General features: G+C 43.9%; 1 protein-coding gene across 2 annotated transcripts in view; it reads left to right on the plus strand.

Annotated features, from left to right (window-relative positions):
* The window catches only part of LOC135520264 (semaphorin-6D-like), a 162866-nt gene that overhangs the window by 62391 nt on the left and 77730 nt on the right, over nt 1–22745 (plus strand). Inside the window, exon 3 of one of the 2 annotated variants that reach the window (XM_064945677.1) lies at nt 20416–20612. The exons of the other annotated variant lie outside the window; for it this stretch is intronic. The gene's annotated coding sequence lies outside the window, so the exon portion shown is untranslated. The remainder of the gene's footprint in view (nt 1–20415; nt 20613–22745) is intronic. 2 annotated transcript variants of the gene reach the window in all.

Genomic DNA, 22745 nt, shown 5'->3' on the forward strand with positions numbered 1-22745 from the left:
GGGAGCATGAATTGCCGAGGGAAAGGTAAATAAACACTGACATCAATCAGTTCACAGAAGTCAATCTAACTCGCCGCCATCCCTGTTTTCCTCACAAGGATGTGACATTTAAGAGAGTGATGTCCTGTTTTTAAGGCCTAATTAAACATTCCACGTTGTACCAAGAGACGGAGGCACCTAGCCTGCAAGTCCTTCCCCTGTAGTTGTCCATTTCCCCTAAAAGAGCATTCGGGCAACTTCCTGAAAGTACTAACCTCAACTGGCATTCCCTGAATGGCATTAGAAGGGCGATTCTGGTGCCCTCTAGCTGTTTGTGTGTGAAGACCCTTAGCGTGTTTGGCAGTGCCCTCCCGTGTACCCCATTGTGGTCAGTCTATTTGCCAGCAGCGTCAAGCAGTAGTAACTATGGTGACTGTGCTCTGAACAGCTAGAGGTTTCAGAGCCCCCAGGGAGTACCACTGAGCGAACTGAATCTGGGCGCCTAGCAGCCCTTGTTACCTTGCAAGGATGTTTTTAAAGGGTTATAGAGATGTAAGAAAAAGCATCTACTGACGTCAATAGAAAATAGATTTTCATCTCATATTTGCTACTCTGGACAAAGAACTCTGTCTGCATATTTACTAGTCCAGAACACTGTCTGCGCTGACAAAAGTGCACAATACAGGGAAAATTAGTGGTGTGGTAACACGTTAATCCTTATGTGCTATGCTAATTGTCTGCCTGTGTTGTCAGAAGTGAGAGTGTATACATATCTAACCTGCTCACTTCCCAAGCAACACTATAATTATACATACAATGAGATTACCAATAGGTTAAACAAAATGAAAATTTCAGATGCTCTACTCTCTCCCAACTGTCCTTATATCCCTTAGGCATGAATTTTGCAATCACACAGGAGGGATATGCGAAGCTTTAGCCTGAGAAGACACTCACGCAGGGTTTGAATTCTGGGCCCGCAACAAAGCCATATTCCCTGTCCTCAGGGCTTGATTGAAAATGCTCTGCTTGGGTTATATGGAACAAATAGGTGCCCTCCCTGTGACTGCATGTGCTGTTTTCTGCCTCGACTAGCACCTGTCTGCTTATCAGTGGGGCAGGCAGGTATTGAGCTTCTGCAGATGACAGAATTGCCGGGTTCCATCTCTGAGCCTTGAACAAAAGAATGAGACTGGTAGGGAGGTTGAAAAGATGATGTCACACAGAGGCTGAAAGTAGGACAGCTCTCAGAAGGACAGCGGAGTGACAGCGCCAGGGCAGGGATGATACCAAATGCCAGACGGTTCTTTCTTAATTTGTGGGGAATACTGACCTGAGCACACCTGCACAGACATATTTATTCATCGGTCTCCTGCGCTTTGGGGTATTGCGTCTGCCATGTTTTTTTGTTTTGATAAAGAATTAGTAAAAGTGTTTCTGATGTGGTGCACCTTGAGTAAAAATCTCATCCCTCAAGTTCAGCTGTGCATCCACTTAAAATACAACCTTTCCTCTTGATGGGACGGCAGGGTAACCTAGTGGTTAGAGTGTTGGACTAGTAACCGAAAGGTTGCAAGTTCAAATCCCCGAGCTGACAAGGTACAAATCTGTCGTTCTGTCCCTGAACAGGCAGTTAACCCACTGTTCCAAGGCCGTCATTGAAAATAAGAATTTGTTCTTAACTGACTTGCCTAGTTAAAGGTCAAATTTAAAAAAAAAATGCAGATTCTGAAATCTTTGTTTTCATATCTAGAACTGTGGATGAACTCCTAGAGATATATATATAGAGAGATATATATATATATCTCTATCTCTCTCGTTTCTGTCTGCTCAGGTCTCTGGACAGTCTCTAGTGATCAATTCCTCAGCCCATCTGTTGGCCAAGCTTACTCACAGGGCAGCGCAGTTGGGAGACGGACTCTCACGGCAGGAGTCTTCATTAAACCAATCCCTCCCTCCACCTCATCCTCCCACACTCCCCGGGCCTGGCCAAAGTTAATGAGAAGATGCCCCTTGAAACCCTCCCCCTCATCCCCAGCCCCTTATCACCGCCACTGCTTTTCTCTCTTGACTGCTTGACTCATGGCTGTTAGCCACCTCCCAGCCTTCTTTAGTTTCACCTCGTTCCTGCTGTTTACTCTGAAGGAGTGGTAACTGGCTGCAGGGGGTTGTGTGGGGAGAGAACGGTGTGGATCAGTTGTTTTCACCTAGAGAAATGGATTTGCAGTGATGGATTGCATCAGTTGAGCCCTACAGGACGCTGCCTGTAGCTGAATGATAGCTTTAAACAAATTACGTGGGCATAGCGGAGCCGTTGTGCTCCGTGCCCAAACTCAAGACCTGGCTCGTCGAGTGCACTGCCAGGGCATGCATGCCAATTACCCCTGCTGACTTGCCAAGAACAATGAAAGAGAGAGAGAAAAAAATAGAGGTCTTTTCTCACTTGCTGAGACACATTTCTAAAGCACCATTTCTATTCACTACATAAGTCAAAAGAAACAGTCACGCAATGTAAGGACGTTTCAAATGACCATGTTTTTTCATGGTAGATTATGGACTGCATCCATAGGCTTTGTTTCTTTCACATGTGGCTTGGCCTAACTGCATAAGGCTGGCTGTGTACGGTCTGTGTTATCCGGGATTCTTGCGGTGGTTAAAAGTGGCAGAGTTATTGGCCGATGTTGGGGGGAATGTTCCTTACAGTCTGGGTGGTACTAAGGGATGAATAGGTCTCTATTACAATGACCCCTCATCACAACCCCTGGGCGGTGTAGGCCTGTCTTCATATAGATTGTAGGGACTGCCATAGGAATACATAGAGAGCACAGGATCTGAGTAATCATTTGTTGTTTGTATTGTCTCATCTTTTACTGGACCCAGAAAAATGCATACACTCTGTCTTAAGGGAGGTTGAGTGGCAGTAAATAACAAGGGTAAACTCCTTTGATAGCCCCACCAACCCCTCCCCAACCCGAGCAGGGAGGTTGAGTGGCAGTACATAACAAGGGTAAACTCCTTTGATAGCCCCGCCAACCCCTCCCCAACCCGAGCAGGGAGGTTGAGGCAGGGCTGCACGACCCAAGCCCTTGCTTTTGGGTCTGGCGTGAATTAAGACGAATGGAGCCATCCGACTGTCAGATGATGAATTGCAGTCTGCGGGAGAGCCTCTCCTTTATGTAAAAGAGGTGCTCGCAGACATGACACTTTCATCAATCAGACGGGGCCCACTGTAATTTCATTACAATGGCAGAAAGAGGAGCCAATGTGCCGATGCAGCAGACAGACTCCTTGACAGACCACTGTTTCCCTTTTGCTGTTTAGGGACTTAACCCTCTCTGGGTCTATGGCTGTGACTGGGGATGAGACACTTTCAGTTTATTTGGAGGCAAAAGCTATTCGTCCCACTATCTCAGTAAGGTTATACATTGTTGCAAAGTTAAACTGTCCACCCACAATTCAGTTGTATTGCTCCTACAGCAGTATCTCAGTCTCAATTAAAGTGACACTTGGGTCTCACATTCACACCTTCCACAAAGCCCAGTACAGCTCCCTGACAGTGGCCCCCCATGCTTAGTCAACCCTTCACAGGCTCCGGAGATGAGTTTGGCACAGAGCGCTGCCCCAAATGGAATTCCTGTGCGTTCCGGATGCGTTACATTGGGACTATATTGAAATGGCAGCAGAGGAGGTGGAACGAGCTGTGAGTGAACAGCGGAACAAGGCTAGTGTAATCTCCAGGTGAGGGAGCACAAAATGTAGAGAGAGAGTGTGATTCCTCCCACCTAGTTTTTCTCTCCCTCTACTACGCTTTCCAATTTCCTCTTTTTATACTGTTTCTCTCCCTCTCTCCCTACGTGGGGTCATTCAGTCGCGGCGGCGCTCACAGCTGGGGATGCGGCGGCGCTCACAGCTGGGGATGCGGAGCACTCCAGCTGTTTTGGCAGATAAGCCGCTGCCTGCCCGCCTGGCTTCCTGCCGCTCGTCAGTCGAACGGGACTCGCACTGTCACTGTTATTCATGCGGGACGGGCAGGTATCTACTGCGATGGGGCCCCCGTCGCCAACCATCGCCTAATCCCCTGTCCCAGAGAGAGATGGCGAGAGTCCAAATCAACAGAACAGCTCCTTCTGCTACACAGATAGTGACGGTAATGGAAATAATGAACTGAAAATAGAAAACCCTTGTCCACAGGGCTGAAGATCCTATGCATCACAGCGATGGTATGTTCGAGGTAGCTTATGTTGCTAAGATGGTCTTTAAACAATAGGACAGAACCTTCTGAATGATAATAATTCAGTCATTTATTTGGACTTGCTCGTACAAGTGTTGCTGTAAACTGTCAAACCAAAAGCTTGTTCCCGAAAAGCCTGTTGCCAAAACTTTTCCAAAAGTTTGGCGCTGAGAAAGGGTGATGCTGAAACGCTGTAGTTCTATAATTTTCACATTCTGTCCTATTGTTTATTTTTTTTCCTTGTATGTTTTTATAAAGATTCAGTATCCCATAGACCAGAAAGTGGCTTGCAATTTCACACTGTCATAATATGGAATGTTGACATTCACCCCATAAATGAATGATGTGTTGCAATCAAAGGGACATATGAGTACTCAAACAGTGTGCGCTGCATTCAGACATTGTCTCTCACACCCCCTTGTGTATGGAGCCTTTCAGCTCCATTTATTACAATTAATTGATTTGTTATTCCACTAATTATTGCGATATATCTCATTGTCACCCATGATGATTTTATCAACTCTGAAAGGAGTGACAGCTGACAGTACTGAGACGTACAGTCCCGTAGGCGCTCGCAGCCCAACATCCCTGACATACCCTGATGTGAATGGAGAATCAGGGTTAGCAGCTCCATCCAACTGGAAGGTGGTGAGTTTACAGCCGAGGGCAGAGGCCTTAGATTATATTTCTGTACCTGGAGCAGGGAACTGATTGCCTGATGAAAGCCCATGCAAAAGGTCAATAAACAGCGGCCCAGTTATTGTGTGGTAGATTGGAAAGGAAATAGTTTTGCTGTGCTGGGAGGTGTGGTCTGTGTGTGCAGCCTTGTGCCTGGATCTTTCCTCTGTGGGTTTCTCTTGGCAGCGAGTCTTCCAGCTGACCTGTCAGTGTTAGTCAGTCTGTGGGACTGTGAAATGGCCCACCACGGGGCACACACGGGGCCCCACAACCTCTTTAGCTTTCTCCTGTTATTTTGTCTTTAGCTTGCTCCCTCTCTTGCACTCTTGTTTCTCTGTCCCCCTTTCTCTTCACGGGAGGTTTAGTGTTTCCTGTTGGGATCCCGTTTGCCTGGCTTGAATACGAATCAGTCGAAAGAGAGACACACATTTTTCATAAAGCGCTGGGAGCACGCCAAGAATTGGAACAGGCTATCTCAACAGACCATCTTGCTTTCAGTTTTTTTTGGCTGTGTCTGCTGTTGAAGTATCAGGTACGGGGTGAGTTTGCCAAGTCGCTTTACTCTTTGTATGTGGGTTAGTTTGTGTTAGAGGAGTACAGTCCTGCTGCAAATATGTTCCTCCATGTGCAATACATACACCTTTCGTGTACAGTATTTTATGTCTATGCCCGTGTGTTTGTATGTATGATCATTATGAGTGAGTGTGTGTTTCTGCAGTGCTGGCCAGCGGGACTGCAGTATGTTTCCTCTGGTGGAGCGATGGAAAGAGGATGGTCCTTCTGGCACTCACATCAGTGGGGCCGACATTGGCAGCCCCAAACCCTGAGGACCATTAGCAGACCAGAGTAGTCCTGTAGAGGGCCTGCCTGGCGGCCCGTGTCCCACTGGTTTCCATGAGTCTCCTTCCAAAACACTGGCTCGTGCCAGGCCACGACATGTCAGTGTGTATGGGCACCCTTTCCCCCTGGCCCTCACTGCATCCATTCATCCAAACAGCATGTTGACCTACGGTAGTGCGGTCATTAATGTGCACCCTCCAATGGTTCAAGGGTCAGGTTTTTTTGTATTTTCTGGAACATTTCATGAGTAATGGTTTATAGTAACTCAGTGGCTGTCAAAAATGAATGTATTATCTAGTAAAAAAAATGTCATCTATGTTTTGCTCAGCTATTGAAACATGAGGCATCTCCATATCCAGGGCTGGGGAATTGTAATTTTTGTGAAATGTTAGCATTACATTGGAAACATGCTCCTTTTCCAACTGGATGTGTAAGAATTTGTGTTGATTTGATTTTGAGTAGGAATTTCACTGCTCAGCAAGTCCTCTCCTTTCTTTTAACTGTTTCTCTACTGGGTGAGAGGTTCGCTTGCCTGCGTTAATTAACCAAGCTCGGTAAAGAGACATTTTGTTTTTCTGAATGTCAGCATGTGTTTTCTCTTTGTTTGAGCAGCTGCTTTTGTTGAGGAAAAAATCTTTTTTTTTTTTGTTCAAATATATATGAGTCCGTTATGGGGAGAGAAGCATGAGCTAATTCTAACCTGCTGCCAGAACTGCAAGTCTGTCTGATATAGTAACTGTTAAATTAGCAGTACATTAAGCACCAATGGATGTTTGAAGGGATGAAGAGTACGAATTAGCCTAATAAGCTTTTGGGACTGTAGATGAAGTTACACACACCCTTTGGTTTAGTAGAACTTCCCTTTCTAAAAGTATTTTAAAAGACAAATAGGTTGAGTAAATACTGAGAAAGTCCATACTAGTTATTCCTGTTTGACCTTTTTTAAAGTCATGTTTTATTCACAAGGTGAAGGCAGTTAGAAGTAAGAATCACTTAAGCAATGAATATACAAAAAGCTAGTCTGAAAAATGCTCTGTCATGCATATGAAATGCTTAAGAGAAGCGGAGTTAAAAAGTAGAGCGTTAACCTGAGGTATGAGGACGTTTTGTGTTACCTAGAGGTTGAGAATGCTGAAAAACTCAACCTGTAAATGTTTCTCTGAACCGTAATACCAACACATCACACACTTTTCATTCTACATACATTTAAAGACTTTTCTTTAGTTATGGCAGACTGCCTACATCACGAGAAAACCACTTTTCAGTTTGTCTGAATTTGAGGTTTTGTTTTGGAGTGAGGTTGACACCATGTTGTTACAGAGTGCTCCCCCACAGGAAATGTCATAGTATGCTGTGTCTTCTCAAGTCATGTAGTAGAGTGATGAACCTAAGAGGGCTTGAAGCAAAACCAGAAAGTCAACCACTTCTAGCCAGAACCAACCACCATAATTACAAGCAAATGCTCTCTTCCGTTTGATGTATGACTTTATGGAAGTTGGTTGGATACCGCCCTATAGCGATAATTGTGCGGTGAGCTTACTGGTGTAAACTGGCTGTAGTGAGTCACTCGATTGGGGACGAGGTCATTTTTGTTGCTCATGGTGAGTTCGTTCCACCCAATATAAAGGGCTGTTAAATCCTCCGATATAAAACACCCCATCTATTGTCATTGTTATTACCAGGTTGCTGGCTTTGAGATCGGAGGCAAAGCATGACCTTTTCCTTGAGGAGCATTTTACATGTTCCCCTTATAATCATCACCTGCGTGGAAGTAATCAAATCAAATGTTATTTGTCACATGCACCGAATACAACAGGACCTTACAGTGAAATGTTTACTTTCAAGCCCTTAAACAACAATGCTTTAAGAAGTTAAGAAAAACAAGTGTTAAGTAAACAATTTAAAATAAAAGTAACAAATAATTAAAGAGCAGCAGTAAAATGACAATAGCGAGGCTGTACACGGGGGGGTGCTGGTACAGAGTCTATGTGCGGGGGAACAGGTTAGTCAAGGTAATATGTACATGTAGGTAGTGTTAAAGTGACTATGCATTGATAATAAACAGAGTAGCAGCAGTGTAAAATAAGGGTCTGGGTAGCCCTTTGATTAGCTGTTCAGTCTTATGGCTTGGGGGTAGAAGCTGTTAAGAAGCCAATCTACATGTGTAGTTATGCAGCCAGGGTATGCATGCTGCATTCCTGGTTTCCAGTCAGAGATTTAGGGATTTCAGACAATATGAAATCTTATCTGCCTCCTGGACCCCCATGATTACCAAAGAGCCTGGTGGGGAGGGAATGAGCAAAAGGGACTTTAGAGCACGGTGGTAGAAAGGACAGCGTTGACAAGGCAACTAGAGCTCATTATTTCTCCATCTATGCAGGGGCACGGCGCTCTGTTGATGGGCACCAAAGGAGAGGATGGAAGGATGGATGAGGTTACGCCCACGTCTAAAGGGCATCCAGGATATGACACGACTGGACTGTAATCCAGGATTACCTGTCCGATTCTGTCGTCTGTGTCAATGATCCACGTCAGTAGAGATAACGACACCGGCCAAGACTTTGACTCACTGTGTGAGTGTTTGTCTCTGTGTTGTTGCAGAGCCATAACACAATCAGCACAGCAGCGGTAGTTGGTTGTGAGTGGCCCAGCCTGCACAGTGCCCAGGTTTCCACAGTGGGTCTGGGAGGATGTGTGGTATTGACACAGGTGAGGGGGCTGCTGTCTGGTTGTCTGCTGGCAGAGAGACTGGAGGTGTCTGGTTCTGAAGCACGGCAGGGTGTGATAAAGATCTACACTGAAGCTCTGTGTGTGAGAGAGGTCCTCTGAGACTTGTCTCTTGTGGTTCAGAACCACAGGTCACATTACAGTGGAATGGATTACAAGAAAACCCCAAGAACAGCCCTGACTCTTGTCTTTGTATTATCCACTTCTTCAACAGTATTGCTACAGAATAACAACTGCTATTTAAATATCATGTCTTCAGTAATGTCTTTCCACAGTAAGGCGCGGTTTGGAGGTTATGTTCCTCCTGCAATGTTTGTAGAGGGCCACTTAATGTGTACACACGGATTGGGGGGAAAAAGGGTATTTGGGAGTTCTCTCCTTTCAGAATTTGCATTATTTTGGTTGAGAGTACTGAGGCAGGCAGTGAAAGCTGAATTTTTCATTTGATTTGTACATGCATCGCTCAGTGAGTTTAAACAGTCAACGGCTTTCGTTCTAAAATTAGACACAGTTTAATAGATTTCTCTACCAAAGTTTGTTCATCTCAAAATGTCACTTTGTCAGCTAGAGCGACTTGTACTCAGTGAGGGGTTGGTAAATGTACAGTAAGCTTCATTTGCCCCAATGAGCGATGGATCTAGTGTCTTGACAAAGATTCTACAGTAAAGTAGTCTACGGTAAAGTATTTCTGCAAACTTTAAAGAGAAAGCTTTCGTAGATCGAAAGAGCACAGAATAGCTGTGAATTTGTTACCAAAATCATTGTCTCCTCTTCAAAATGTTAATGCTTTTATAATAGGCCTGCTGGTCCTGCAGGTTCGATAAGCTAGACCTGTGGGATGGGATGGCTTATAATTGCCTGTTCATTTAGTTTTATTACGTCCCTGGGCCAATGTTCTCTCTCCATTTTGGATGTGCTATGTTGTAATTTCTCTGTGTGACTGCTATAATTATCGAGAAAGCCTAAGATGGCAATCTTAGACCTTACATTTTTTACGGTTTGTCAGAATCCATGTTTACATTGACATTTTCCAGTCAAATGTTGTCAAAATTAATAAAAGGAAATGAATGCATGCATGGACCCACGCAGGCGGGCAGGCAGCCAGGCAAAAACCAACCATACTGTGTGCATTTCTGCACATACAAACACACAGACATGCACTGAAGTGTGCTTCTTAACTACAGCCATCACGCTAGCATTCATGACCCTCCCCTCTCAGTCCGCATGTCATACATTTTACGCGGCATGTATAGCTTCTGTGTGTGTTTGTGTTTGTTACCGTTTTTTTGTGTGTGTACAGGATGTATACTTTTCCAATTGAGGATAGTTGGAGGAAAGGGAGGGAGAAGAGGGGGTCTCCCCCGTATAATGTGGTCTTTAATAAAGACACAGGTTGGAAGTGTCAGTGTGTTGCAGCATGCAGTCTCCAAGGGTGATTTATGACTGTGCTGCGAGGCTATTAGATTATAGGCTCCAGCTCTGCTCTGTGTGGGTGATAAGAACAGCCTGTCGCCATGGGAAAACTCCCTGTTCACGTGCCTCATTTCAGGGGACATTGCTGTTTTTTTCACAGGGTGCAAAAAAGGAAATTATATCAAGGAAATGATATCTAAGCACATTGGCTGTGTTGTGGGTGTATCAGAGTTCCAATTTAATAGGGATGTAATGAATGATCATCAGCAGCACTCAAACAAAGTATTTAAACATCAGTCTCATTTTCACCTCTTGGGTTGCTGGCTCCAATAAGTGGACCATTATTAAAATGACTTAATCCACTTACATGCAATTCTGTCTAATTTTGACAAACCATTCTTACCTTTAGAAGCAGAACAACAACCAAAACAACCAAATCCAAACTCTGCAGTTTCTCCATTTCACCGTGGGCCTGAAAATGGGATGTGGGGGGAGAGGGGTTAGCTCCAGAGGACAGAGCGCTGGGTTCAGAGTTTGCTCTGCAGCACGCCGCGGCTGAAAGGCCAGTTGTCAACGGCCGGTGAAAGAAAACAATGGGGCATCGGCTGGAGCGCCTGGGGGAAAGGACAAGTCAGGGTCGCTTTCAATTAGCGCAGTGGGCCATCTCTGCAGCTAGCCACAGGGACCGGGAGGAGGTGGCGGGAGCGGCTGAGGAGCGGAGTGGGTGGAAGGGATGGGGGAGCAGGTGCAGCACAGCGCGAAAGAGAGAAAGACACCGAGCGAGAAAGAGAGGCGTGCTTGTCCCCGACTTCCCAAGGAAGAACGCAGAACGCGTTTGTATGCTTGGAACGAAAGTGTGTGTGTGTGTGTGTGCGCGCTTCGTGAGTGAAATGAAGAGATTAATGTTTAGATAGGCTTACTGTTTGAAACTATGATGGAATCCTGACAACACCTTGTTGGGAAGAAAGCGGAATGACATCTCATACTGTCAAAAATCCTGATAAGGGATGAGGATCTTCAAATGATTCATAAGACCGAGAGGATCAGACAAAGGACCTCCTCTTTAAATCCCATTACAGTAGTGTAGCACTCTGACATTCTATACTGGGGAAAGGATGAGGCAGTCCGGCTGTACTTTATTCAGGAATAATGAGTTGCCTTTGTAAATTGTATTTTCCCTTCAAAATAACCTGATGAGTTTGGAAGTAGGACATTACGGTGTGTTGTTTCACACACTGTACACACACTCCTGAGGTTTCTGTGCCCCAGCTGGCAGGATATGACTTGCCATGCTTTAATGTGGACGTGCGCGCAAGCGCACACACACAGACACAATGGTGTGTGTCAGATCCATGCATAAGTGGATTTGTTTCTATTGTGGGTGTTGGCGTGTTGTAATAAGTTTGGTCATACCAGCCAAAATATACAGTATGCACACACTAGTTATTCCAACCATGATCTATGCCTGACCACCAGTTACCAAGGGCAACACACATAAGCACAGCATTAGACGCATTAATATGCACATACATGCAAATACTGCACCGCAGGGCTCTCTAGAGGGTGGTACGGTCAGCCCAACGCATCATCAGGGGGAAACTCTGCCTCCCCTCCAGGACATCTACAGCAACCGGTGTCACAGGAAGCCCAAGAAGATCATCAAGGTCCTTAGCCGCCTAAACCTCGCCCTATTCACCCCGCTACCGTCTAGAAGGTGCAGTACAGGTGCATCAAAGCTGGGACCAAGAGACTGACAGAAGCTGTTTATCTCCAGGTCATCAGACTGTTAAACAGTCACCACTAGCTGGCCTCCACCCACTACCTTGCCCTGAACCTTTTAGTCATGGCTCGTCCTATATAACACATTTTCTATTCACATACTGTCCATACTAGAGGTCGACCGATTATGATTCTTCAACGCCGATTTATTGGAGGACCAAACAGGCCGATAACGATTAATCGGACGATATTTTATTTTATTTTATTTTATTTATTTATTTATTTGTAATAATGACAATTACAACAATACTGAATGAACACTTATTTTAACTTAATATAATACATCAATAAAATCAATTTAGTCTCAAATAAATAATGAAACATGTTCAATTTGGTTTAAATAATGCAAAAACAAAGTATTGGAGAAGAAAGTAAAAGTGCAATATGTGCAATGTAAGAAAGCTAACTTTTCAGTTCCTTGCTCAGAACATGAGGACATATGCAAGCTGGTGGTTCCTTTTAACATGAGTCTTCAATATTCCCAGTAAGAAGTTGTAGTTATTATAGGAATTATAGGACTATTTCTCTCTATACCATTTATACCAGTTCGAATGAATGTTTACGCGCCTGCTTCTGCCTACCACCGCTCAGTCAGATACTTAGATACTTATATGCTCAGTCAGATTGTATGCAATGCAGGATACGCTATATAATATCTCGTAATATCATCAACCATGTGTAGATAACTAGTGATTATGATTGATTGTTTTTTATAAGATAAGTTTAATGCTAGCTAGCAACTTACCTTGGCTTACTGCATTTGCGTAACAGGCAGTCTCCTTGTGGAGTGCAACGAGAGAGAGGCAGGTCGTTATTATGTTGGACTAGTTAACTGTAAGGTTGCAAGAGTCACGAGGCTTACTATATAAAGAAGGTAGACCGGCATTGAGGCATTCAGTGACTGTTCGATTGAACGGTAGAATGGGCCAAACTAGTGACCTGAGCGGCGTTGAGCATGGTATGGTTGTCGGTGCCAGGTGTGCCGGTTTCAGTATCTCAGAAATGGACGGCGCCCTGGGATCTTCACGCACGACAGTGTCTAGGGTTTACCGAGAATGGTGCGACAAACAAAAAGCATTCAGTTAGCAGCAGTCCTGTGGGCAACAACAGCTCGTTGATGAGAGGTCGAAGGAGAATGGCAAGAATGGTGCAAGCTAACAGGCGGTTCACAAACAGGCAAATAACAGTGCAGAATGGCATCTCGGGACGCATCAACTCATCGGTCCTTGTCACTGATGGGCTATTGCAGCAGATGACTACACTGGGACTACACTGGGTTCCACTCCTATCAGCTAAACACAAGAAGCGGCTCCAGTGGGCACTGGACACACTGGACAATTGAGGAGTGGAAAAACATAGCTTGGTCCGACAAATCCCTGTTCCTGTTGCGTTTTGCTGATGACAGAGTCAGGATTTGGCGTAAGCAGTCCATGGCCCCATCCTTCCTGGTGTCAACTGTACAGGTTGTTTGCTGTGTTGTAATGGGGCGGAGAAGGTTTTCCTGGCACATGTTAGGTCCCTTGATACCAATTGAGCAATGTGCTCATGCCCCGAAGAATTCAGGATGTTCTGGAGGCAATAGGGGTTCTAACGCGGTACTAGATGAGTGTACTTAATATCTGTCCACTGAGTATGTATGTGTGTGTGCATATATATATATATATATATATATATATATATATATATATATATATATATATATATATATATATATATATATATATATATATATTTCATTTTACTGTTTATACACACAGGATATGTATTTATATACTGAATTCGTGACAGCTTGCTCTAATATGTCCACTGCTGTACATATCATTCTTAGTATATATTGTGTAAATTCATCGGGTATACACCAAGTATAGTAAACATTTAAGAACACCTTCCTAATATTGACTTGCACCCCCCCCCCCCCCTTTGCCCCCAGAACATCCTCAATTCATCATGAACTCTACAAGGTGTCGAAAGAATTCCCCATGCTGACTCCAATGCTTCCCACAGTTGTCAAGTTGGCTGGGTGGTGGACCATTCTTGATACACACAAACTATTGTGTTTGGAAAACCCCAGTAATGTTGCAGTTCTTGACACAAACTGGTGCACCTGGTACCTACTATCATACCCCATACAAAGGCACTTAAATATTTTGTCTTGCCCATTCACCCTTGAAGGAAGACATACACAATCCATTTCTCAATTGTCTTAAGGCTTGAAAATCCTTCTTTAACCTGTATCCTTCCCTTCATCTACACTGGTTTGAAGTGGATTTAACAAGTGACATCAATAAGGGATCATAGTGTTCACCTGGTCAGTCTCTCATGGAAAGAGCAGGTGTTTATATACCCAGTGTATCTACATATAGATTACATTTGAAATACTGTCACAGTGCTGATTGGGTTGTTAATTGGAGATCTGTGTGCCATGGCTGTGATGAGGTTTATTAACTTTATCTCAAAACGAGGGTTAGAAGCTTACAGAATGTTTCTTTTTTCTTAAATATATGTTTTTCTCCCTTTTTCTCCCCAATTTTGTGGTATCCAATTGGTTGTTAGTCTTGTCTCATCGCTGCAACTCCGGTATGGACTCGGGAGAGGCGATGGTCGAGAGCCGTGCGTCCTCCGAAACACAACCCAACCCAACCAGGCCTCACTGCTTCTTGACACAATTCCCACTTAACCTGGAAGCCAGCCGCACCAATGTGTCAGAGGAAACACCGTACACCTGGCGACTGTGTCAGCGTGCACTGTGCCCGGCCCGCCACAGTAGTCACCAGTTAGCGATGGGACAAGGACATCCCTGTGGGCCAAACCCTCCACTAACCCGGATGATGCTGGGCCAATTGTGCACTGCCCCATGGGTCTCCCGGTCGCGGCCGGCTGCGCCAGAGCCTGGACTTGAACCCAGAATCTCTAGTCGCACAGCTAGCACTGCAATGCTGTGCCTTAGACCACCGCACCATTGGGGAGGCAGATTTGCATGTTTCTGATGAATAACACTTTCATTACACACATTGTACCAAATCTACATCTGTCATATCATAGTGTGTAGCCAGATGTTGATGGCTAAGAAGATACCTCCAAAGGAAATAGGAGGAGGAAATAGCTAGCAAATGAAAGTAATGATATCATCAGGATGGGTGATTTGGTGTACAGGGTGTTGAGTTAATTTCGTTCCGCAGACACACACTGTGCAATAATGGTAAACGCCTCTATTGAGAAACCGCTTGATCAATTCCTCGTTTCTGTCAAGTGCATGTTGCACAAATGTTACGTTATCTCAAATGACATACACTCTCAACCCTGGCATCAACCAAAGAAACTGAACAGGCAACAACAGTCTACCCAATCCCCTCACAGTTTACGCTACCCGTTTCAGCATTCGGTATCCCTATCTCTGAATGCCAGCATGCCAAATGCACTCCCCCCTCAGTTGCCAGCTAGGCCTCTAGACTATTACATTCTCCTCCCCTAAAAGACTGCAATTAATCCAATTAGTAATCAATCAGCCGTCCGGGCCCCATGTCTTCCCCCAAGCTAATGGAGGATATGACAGCCGGGCCCTGCATTATTAATACCTCCATTTCAGGGGCCCAGAGGTGCCAGGGGCCATTGATCACCTCTACAGCAGAGCAAACCACCACACTGTGCTATGCCTGCTGGGATATATCTGGAGGGAAGAATGATCTGAGAGATGGAGGGAGGGTGTGGAGGAGGGAGGAGGGAGGGTTTGCAAAGTCTTAAGGAGGACACTGAATGGGTTTTTTGGAAGGCGGGAGGAATTGCACATAAATGGTAAGAGGTGAAGGTTGGAAGTGATAAAAATAGAGAATAGGAGGTGAGAGGTGAGGAGCCTGCAAGGGAAGGAGGAGGGATTTGAGGGCAGAGATGAACTGGGTAAAGGGGGAGGGTAGTGCCTTTTTCCCCCTGGTTTGCATTTGCCCTTTTGCAGGTTTTACTATTTTTTTAAAATCATTTCTTCCATCCTAGCCAAATTTCCTCATCTGCTTGAATGTACCTCTCCTATATCAAGGTGTTTTGGTACTTCCCACGCTGTCTATCCTGCCCCTCTATCCACCATTCATAGTGACAATAGTGGTAGGGGGATCGTTTGTCCAGTTCTGCAATATGCAAACTAGCAATCATACTACACTTAAATTGGTGCAGCTTTGAATGATTTTTCAATATAATTGTAAAGAACAGTGAAGACATGAGACACGCAGCTACCTTATTGATCTTGTTTAAGAACAATACAATTATCCCACCGAGACTAGCCTACAACACCACCTTACAATGCATAATTGCATTATTGTTTTCAAGTGAGTACAAAATTCTACTCTAGGCTGTAAACTGCAGTGCAAATGTCATTTGAATAATGCCCTGTGATTTTGAATATTTCATTCCATTTGGATCAGGGGTCTAATGAACAGTTTAAGGTATAGAAAGGCACAGTAGCAAGCAGGTCTGGCTGTATTAAGTTGTGATACTGAGATGCGCTGTCTGTTGTGGATCATCATTCTCTCAAGTCGTCCTATAATAATGTGGCCACATGCTCCCAGCTGGCCCAGTTATTCACGAAAGCTTAGCGCGTGCTCTACCTCCTCTCCGATAGTTCTTACGCACGTAGAACCAATAAAGCTTCAATATATCCTAAATATTTGTCATTGAACTTTTAAAAATGTATTTACTTTAGGAAAACTGCCCTAATATTGGAAACAAACATCCCACTGGGCAAAAATAGGTAGAATCAACGTTGTTTCCACTAGGGATGGGCATGAGTTCGTCAAAGCTCAATCTTTAACCAGAGATCACATTTTTTTCAAATGCTGTAAAACTATTTGGTGGAATGTGCTTTGTGGCTGCCCAAAATGGCAAGTTAAATTTTGTCTTGACAAGTTAATTTGCTTTGACTCTAGTGTTACATGTGTATTTGTCGGGCACAACAAAGAAGAAACCTAGCGAAGAATCACACAGAATGAATGTCTCATTCCCTCAATTGTGTTCTGTCCGCTCCCTAAACACATGCGTGCTGATTGCACACACAAGCTCCCGTTAGGCCTACAGAATGAAATGCCTATAAAAACGGATTTATCTAATGGAATACACAAGCTACATTCCTTGCCAAATGACAACAGTTTTATCACAAATTCAAAATGGACTGGTTGATTGAAGTAGGACAATACAATGTGTACAAAACATTTCCATGACGTAGACTGACCAGGTGAAAGCCAAGTTTAAAATTGTTTAGGCTTAACATAGACAGACAGGTTTCACACTGAAAATACACAAACCTGCTCACCAAACAGATGCAATGGCCATCATTTATCACCATGCAGTATTCAATGTGGAACTGTTAATCCATTTTGTAAATTCCAAAGAGCAGTTTGAATATATTAAATGGAACGTCTGTATATTGAAAGCGATTTCAACTCGCCATGTTTCAAATGATCACTCTCTTTGAGAATAGCTGTTCCAAATGCAAATTAATTACTTAAAAATCATACAATGCGATTTTATAGATTTTTCGATTCCGTCTCTCACAGTTGAAGTGTACCTATGATAAAAAATGACAGACCTCTACATGCTTTGTTAGTAGGAAAACCTGCAAAATCAGCAGTGTATCAAATACTTGTTATCCCCACTGTAGGTATCTTGACTGTGATAAGGGCTCAGGAGATAAGGGCTACTATATTAACAAAGCAAAGCTTTGCCATTTCAGTCATAGGCTTCTACAAGCAATGCTGAGGTTACTACTTTTTTGAAGATCGTGTTCCACAATATAATATAACTAGTTGACTCGTACACCAAAACAAATGATGTGAGTACTTGAACAGTAAGAAAATATTAAATCCCAAGTGTCCACATCATTTCAACCAAGAACATCAATGTGATCAAATAAAATTAATTTGTCAAATGAATTTGTCATATTTCACAAACAGTGAAATGCTTAGTTACGGGTAATTTTACAACAATGCTAGAGTTAAAAGGGATGGCATTGAATCAACGTGGAAAACTGATTGGATTTTCAAAAAGTAATTAATGTAAAAACATTGTCTTTTTATTTTACCTGACTTCTAATATTTGTTGTTGAATTCAAGTTAGTTAACTCAACCAAATGTAAATCAAAACTACATTTTGAACTGACATCTGTGCCCAGTGGGATCATCATGTTGTCATCCAGAGTCACATTTTATTTATTTTTCAAGCTATAGCACACAATGTTTTACATAAAGCAGGATTTTAAAGGACCAAAGAGTTTGGGCTGCTTCATGTTTTCATTTTTGCCATGGAAAAAATATTGCTATACTGGTATCGTCACAGCCCTAGTCACAATGTTTTAATCTGATTAGACTACTTCAAAAATCTCCTGTAGGCTACCTGTGCACGTTCGTCCAAAATATAATTCCAGCCTCCAAACTGTGCAGATGATGGTGTTGAAATCGCAAACTATGACAATGAAGCGGCAAAAGTCGGTATGCTTTGCTTATTGGTTGTGATGCGTTGGCACAGAAACCTTTTGGTGGAAAATTTGTTTCATATATATTTTATATGATTGTAAATATAGCATCAAAATGTTGAAAATCTGATTTCCACCTAGCTGATCATTATCTTCAGCCAGCCATGATCGTAGTGTAGGTGTAATGAGAAAGGCAGGGAGAGTAGCTTGTCCGTTGTTGTTGGCGAACCCTTAACTTTCTGGCCCATAGCCCTGCTTGGCATCGACTGAGTCACAAAAGCATGCTGATGTGGCAAAGTCTATATCCACGTTAATAAACACAGGGTCGCTACAGTTAGGGGAAGGGTGTGTACATTTTTTGTTACAATACAAGGGGAGGGTCATGTGAAAATATTTGTCTTTTTTTTATGACACCAAGTTGGACAAGCTGTCCCTAAGGCAGGGGAAAGTGAGGCTCAGTGTGGCCAATTCAAGATCAATGCTTTATATTCTCCATATTTTTGTGTGCACCAAAACCGATTCTCTCAACTTCAGTTCCAGGGCATGGTATTGTTTGTTTTAAGAAGAAAAAAAAAGTAAAGACCCATCTAGAGGTTTTTTAAAAAATGTTGTAAAATTGATACTGCAAGTCATTCAATGTTGGGCTGGGGAAAACAAGCAAGCAAAAACAACAAAACCCCTTGCTCATGCCTCCTCTTAGCCTCTACTCTGAAAAGACACATTGTGTGCCAACGAAATCAGCTGACCTTAATTTGAGCTATCCTATGTGCCAGAGGCTGCTAAATTACCTATTGAGGATGCTTGTTGTTGTCGTCTTTCAACACATGTTGACAGGGCCTCTGCGATGGTTTAGTGTGACTCCAAAATGGCTGCTCTGTGCCAAATGTGACCAATGTGGTCTTAAGTATGTGAAAAGGGAAATTAATGGTAGAGGGTATTTGTAGTTGAGCCTGGTGATCTTAAACAAGTCTTTTGCACTTACATCAGTCCTATACAGCAAACCTCTGTTTCCCATGATTGGGAAACTCTGTCATCTGTCATGTAGACCAAAATGCATCCCCTTACCGACCCACACCGTGTGAGTGAAGGGTCACGTCCCCCTCTTCAATGTGGGTCGTTATGCCAAGGAACCCACGCTAGCCTAGTTAATGTGGCGAATGCTGGGATGGTTCTGGATTTATAGCCTTATTCATGGGTGCATTAGACCACTGTTGGTTAGGCTCCTGAGTCACTCTGCAGTCTATAGCAGCTGCTATCAGCTGGGTTAATATCCAGGGGGGTCAGAGAGACTGATGTCCTTCATCTGCTGGCCTGTGTGAGTCAGTTTAGTGAGTGGACATACGTTAGTAATCACAGGATGTAAGGGAGAGCTCCAGGGTCACGACATGCAATCCGCAGCCATTTGTGTGCGACCCTGTGCGCATGAATGGATGTGCAGTGGGGGGTGTATTTGTGGGCGCAAGACGCATTGACCACAAGCCATTAGTCAGCACTGGTCTTAGCAATGGGCGCAAGACGCATCGACCACATGCCATTAGTCTGGAATGGATTGAAGGGAAGTTCATCTGTCACAGGTTCCCATCACTGCAAGGGGGTTTCTTTTGGAGAAATGGTAAAGCCATGACGATACAGTTAGCTGACAAGGCCGGTTCTAATTCAAATCCCCAGATAGTTCCGAACCGATGAGGCTCTGAAGCTCACAGACAAGCTTTACTGGAATAACCATTTGTAACAGAGTTGTTAGCAGCAACTTTATATGAAGAACCATTAGGCTGTTAGCGTTACTACTGTATGTAACAAACAACCTTTGGTGATTGACAGCTCTTTTTTTTCATTAATGTCTATATTACACATCTGTTGTCGGATGTTTGTATAATCTAAATGATTTGGGACTATGGGGAAACTGGCTATTTAAGAAAGGGTTTAGTATAGAGATAAGTTCTCACTATATTGTAGCGCCACAGCGTCTCTGTCGCCTCACCGCCTTTACCCCTGTGGAGCCCCATGCATCTGGTTCTATTTAGAGCTCATCTGCTTGTGTTATGCTGCTATGTTATGACAGTAAAGTGACTGAGGAGATTATGCTAAGAGGATGTGTGCCGCACCCCCCCCCCCGCACGTCTTCCTCAGTCATGGGTCAGTGGCCCGTTGCAGTATCCTGCTGAGACTGTGTGTTGAAAAGGCAGAGGTTATTAGCCTGTGTGTTTGCAGCGCAGCTGTGCTTTGAGAATCTCCCTCCCGTTGTTTTACATACTGGGCCGTCACTGCTGCAGCGCTCCGCTCATGTAGTTTGTCTCTTGTTTTTTTTCTCTCACAGGAAGTTTGCTGAGGATTGCAAAACTAATTGTGAAAAAATCTGAGGGGGGTTCAACCCCCTGACCCTCCCCCAACTGCACAATCCTTCCCACTCCGTACTTATCGGATCGGACCCTCTGAATTCTTCACATCTGTTGTGAGGAACCAAAGATCAACTGAGCCATTTGTTGGTGTAATCCATCTGTACTGATACAGAAAGTGAGTACTGTCAACATTATTCTTCCCTCTTCATGTCTACATTTCAGACATAGAAACCTGGCTTGAAAACAGGATCCAAGTAGTCTAACCCATGGGTTTAGATGGAGCATGACGTCAAACATGCTGGGTGTAATAAATGCTGACTCGTATCTTATGGGTGTTCTATAACTCAAGGGTCACAGAGTGGTGTGCTATGATGCCTATAGTAGATGTTTCAATGGGCTTCCGGATAACACCCGTAGCTGATTACGTAAGCCCTCACATCATGACGTGATTCTTGTCCGCCGTGGAAATGAGCCCTTCAGGACTTTCATTGAAGCCCTACCTGTACAGGCCCGGCTTTGATGGACAACCGCCCTCAATGCTTTATATAACAACAACACAGCTGCTATTCTGTCTCTGTCACCCTTTTCACTCCCTGTTGCCTGTATGTTCAACCTTTTGACGGGACGAGGGTTCACATTGGACACCTCTGCTTTCATACCCCTTTATGTGCATTGGCTTTGTACTGATAGCCCTCTTTTGGCCGGCTATGTATACAAACACCACGGGCCATTGTGTAGCATTGTGCATCAATCAAAGTGAGTGCAAGCCAGCAACTTGCATTGTTGTCAGATATGTGAGCAGGCAAACAATGCATTTGGGTTTGGTGTGCTGGCCATGTAGAAAGAGGATATAGGTGTTGTGCTCAGTTGGTCACTGGCAGAGTAGTTGGGTGTCTACAGCTGGCTCTATGGTTGGAAATGTTCTGCTTTTCATTATGGCTGCCACAAACGGTAAAATGGGAAGGAACACCAGTCAGTGGGAGCATAGGCATGAAATGTGATCAGACGGAGCACCGAATGGAGGAATTGTCAGAGCAAACAGTGTGTGTGTATGAGAAGACTGTCTCGTTTTGCTTTCATACCTTGACACCCACTCAGTTCACAATAAAGCACTGTCCCCGTCCCAGTGGCACAAATGTGTAAAATTATATTCAGATCTTCCATGCATCGCTGCAAAGGTTGTTTCAATGCCCTTTCTAGTGAAAGATGGTAAGAAGTAAGCTCTGATTTGTAGTGTACACTCATTTTAATTCCTTGGTTGGCACCAGTTTATTGCCCTGTCCCAAACCTCACTGCTCTATAACAGCTCATATAAGACATTCAGCCAAACTTTTACATTGTCACTGGAGGGTCTTCACTGATCTTCACTAATTTCATCCACAAAACTGAACTGCCTTTCATCCTCAAGATTCAGTTCATCTTACCAAAAACTATAAACCTGCAGCTGATATTGATGGGGGGAGGGGGGGGGGGGGGTTCATGAGTAAATCTTCACTACTTAATTCTACATTGAGCAAAGGTGTTTTGTGGTTGTAGAATCAGTATGAAAATCTAAATGTGCACACACATTTGCTAGGTAACTAGTGACCTGCTTGCTGTCTGAAATCAAATCAAATGTTATTGCTCACATACACATTTAGCAGATGTTATTGCGGGTATAGCGAAATGATTGTGTTACTAGCACCAACAGTGCAGAAATATATACTGTAATAATTAACAACAATACACACATCTAAAAGTAAAATAATGAAATTAAGAAATATATAAATATTAGGACGAGCAATGTCGGAGTTGCATTGACTAAAATAGTGATTCCATGTCTATGTATATAGAGCTCTGCGGTTGCGAGTGGTGCAGTTTTTGTACCAGGCGGTGATACACCTCGACAGAATGCTCTCAATTGTGCATCTGTAAAAGTTTGTGGGTCATAGGGGCCAAGCCAAATTTCTTTAGCCTCCTGAGGTTGAAGTGGCGCTGTTGCTCCTTTACCACACTGTCTGTGTGGGTGGACCATTTCAGATCGCCAGTGACGTGTACGACGAGGAACTTGAAGCTTTCCACCTTCTCCCGTCCATGTGGATAGGGGCGTGCTCCCTCTGCTTTTCCTGAAGTCCACGATCAGCTCCTTCATGTTGTTGACGTTGAGGGAGACGTTATTTTCCTGGCACCGCTCCGCCAGGGCCTTCACCTCCTCCCTGTAGGCTGTCTCGTCATTGTTGGTAATCAGGCCTACTATGGTTGTGTCGTCTGCAAACTTGATGATTGAGGCGTGTGTGGCCACACAGTCATGGGTGAACATGGACTACAG

Source organism: Oncorhynchus masou, chromosome 29 (genome assembly GCF_036934945.1).
Source record: "Oncorhynchus masou masou isolate Uvic2021 chromosome 29, UVic_Omas_1.1, whole genome shotgun sequence".
Classification (NCBI taxonomy): Eukaryota; Metazoa; Chordata; class Actinopteri; order Salmoniformes; family Salmonidae; genus Oncorhynchus; species Oncorhynchus masou.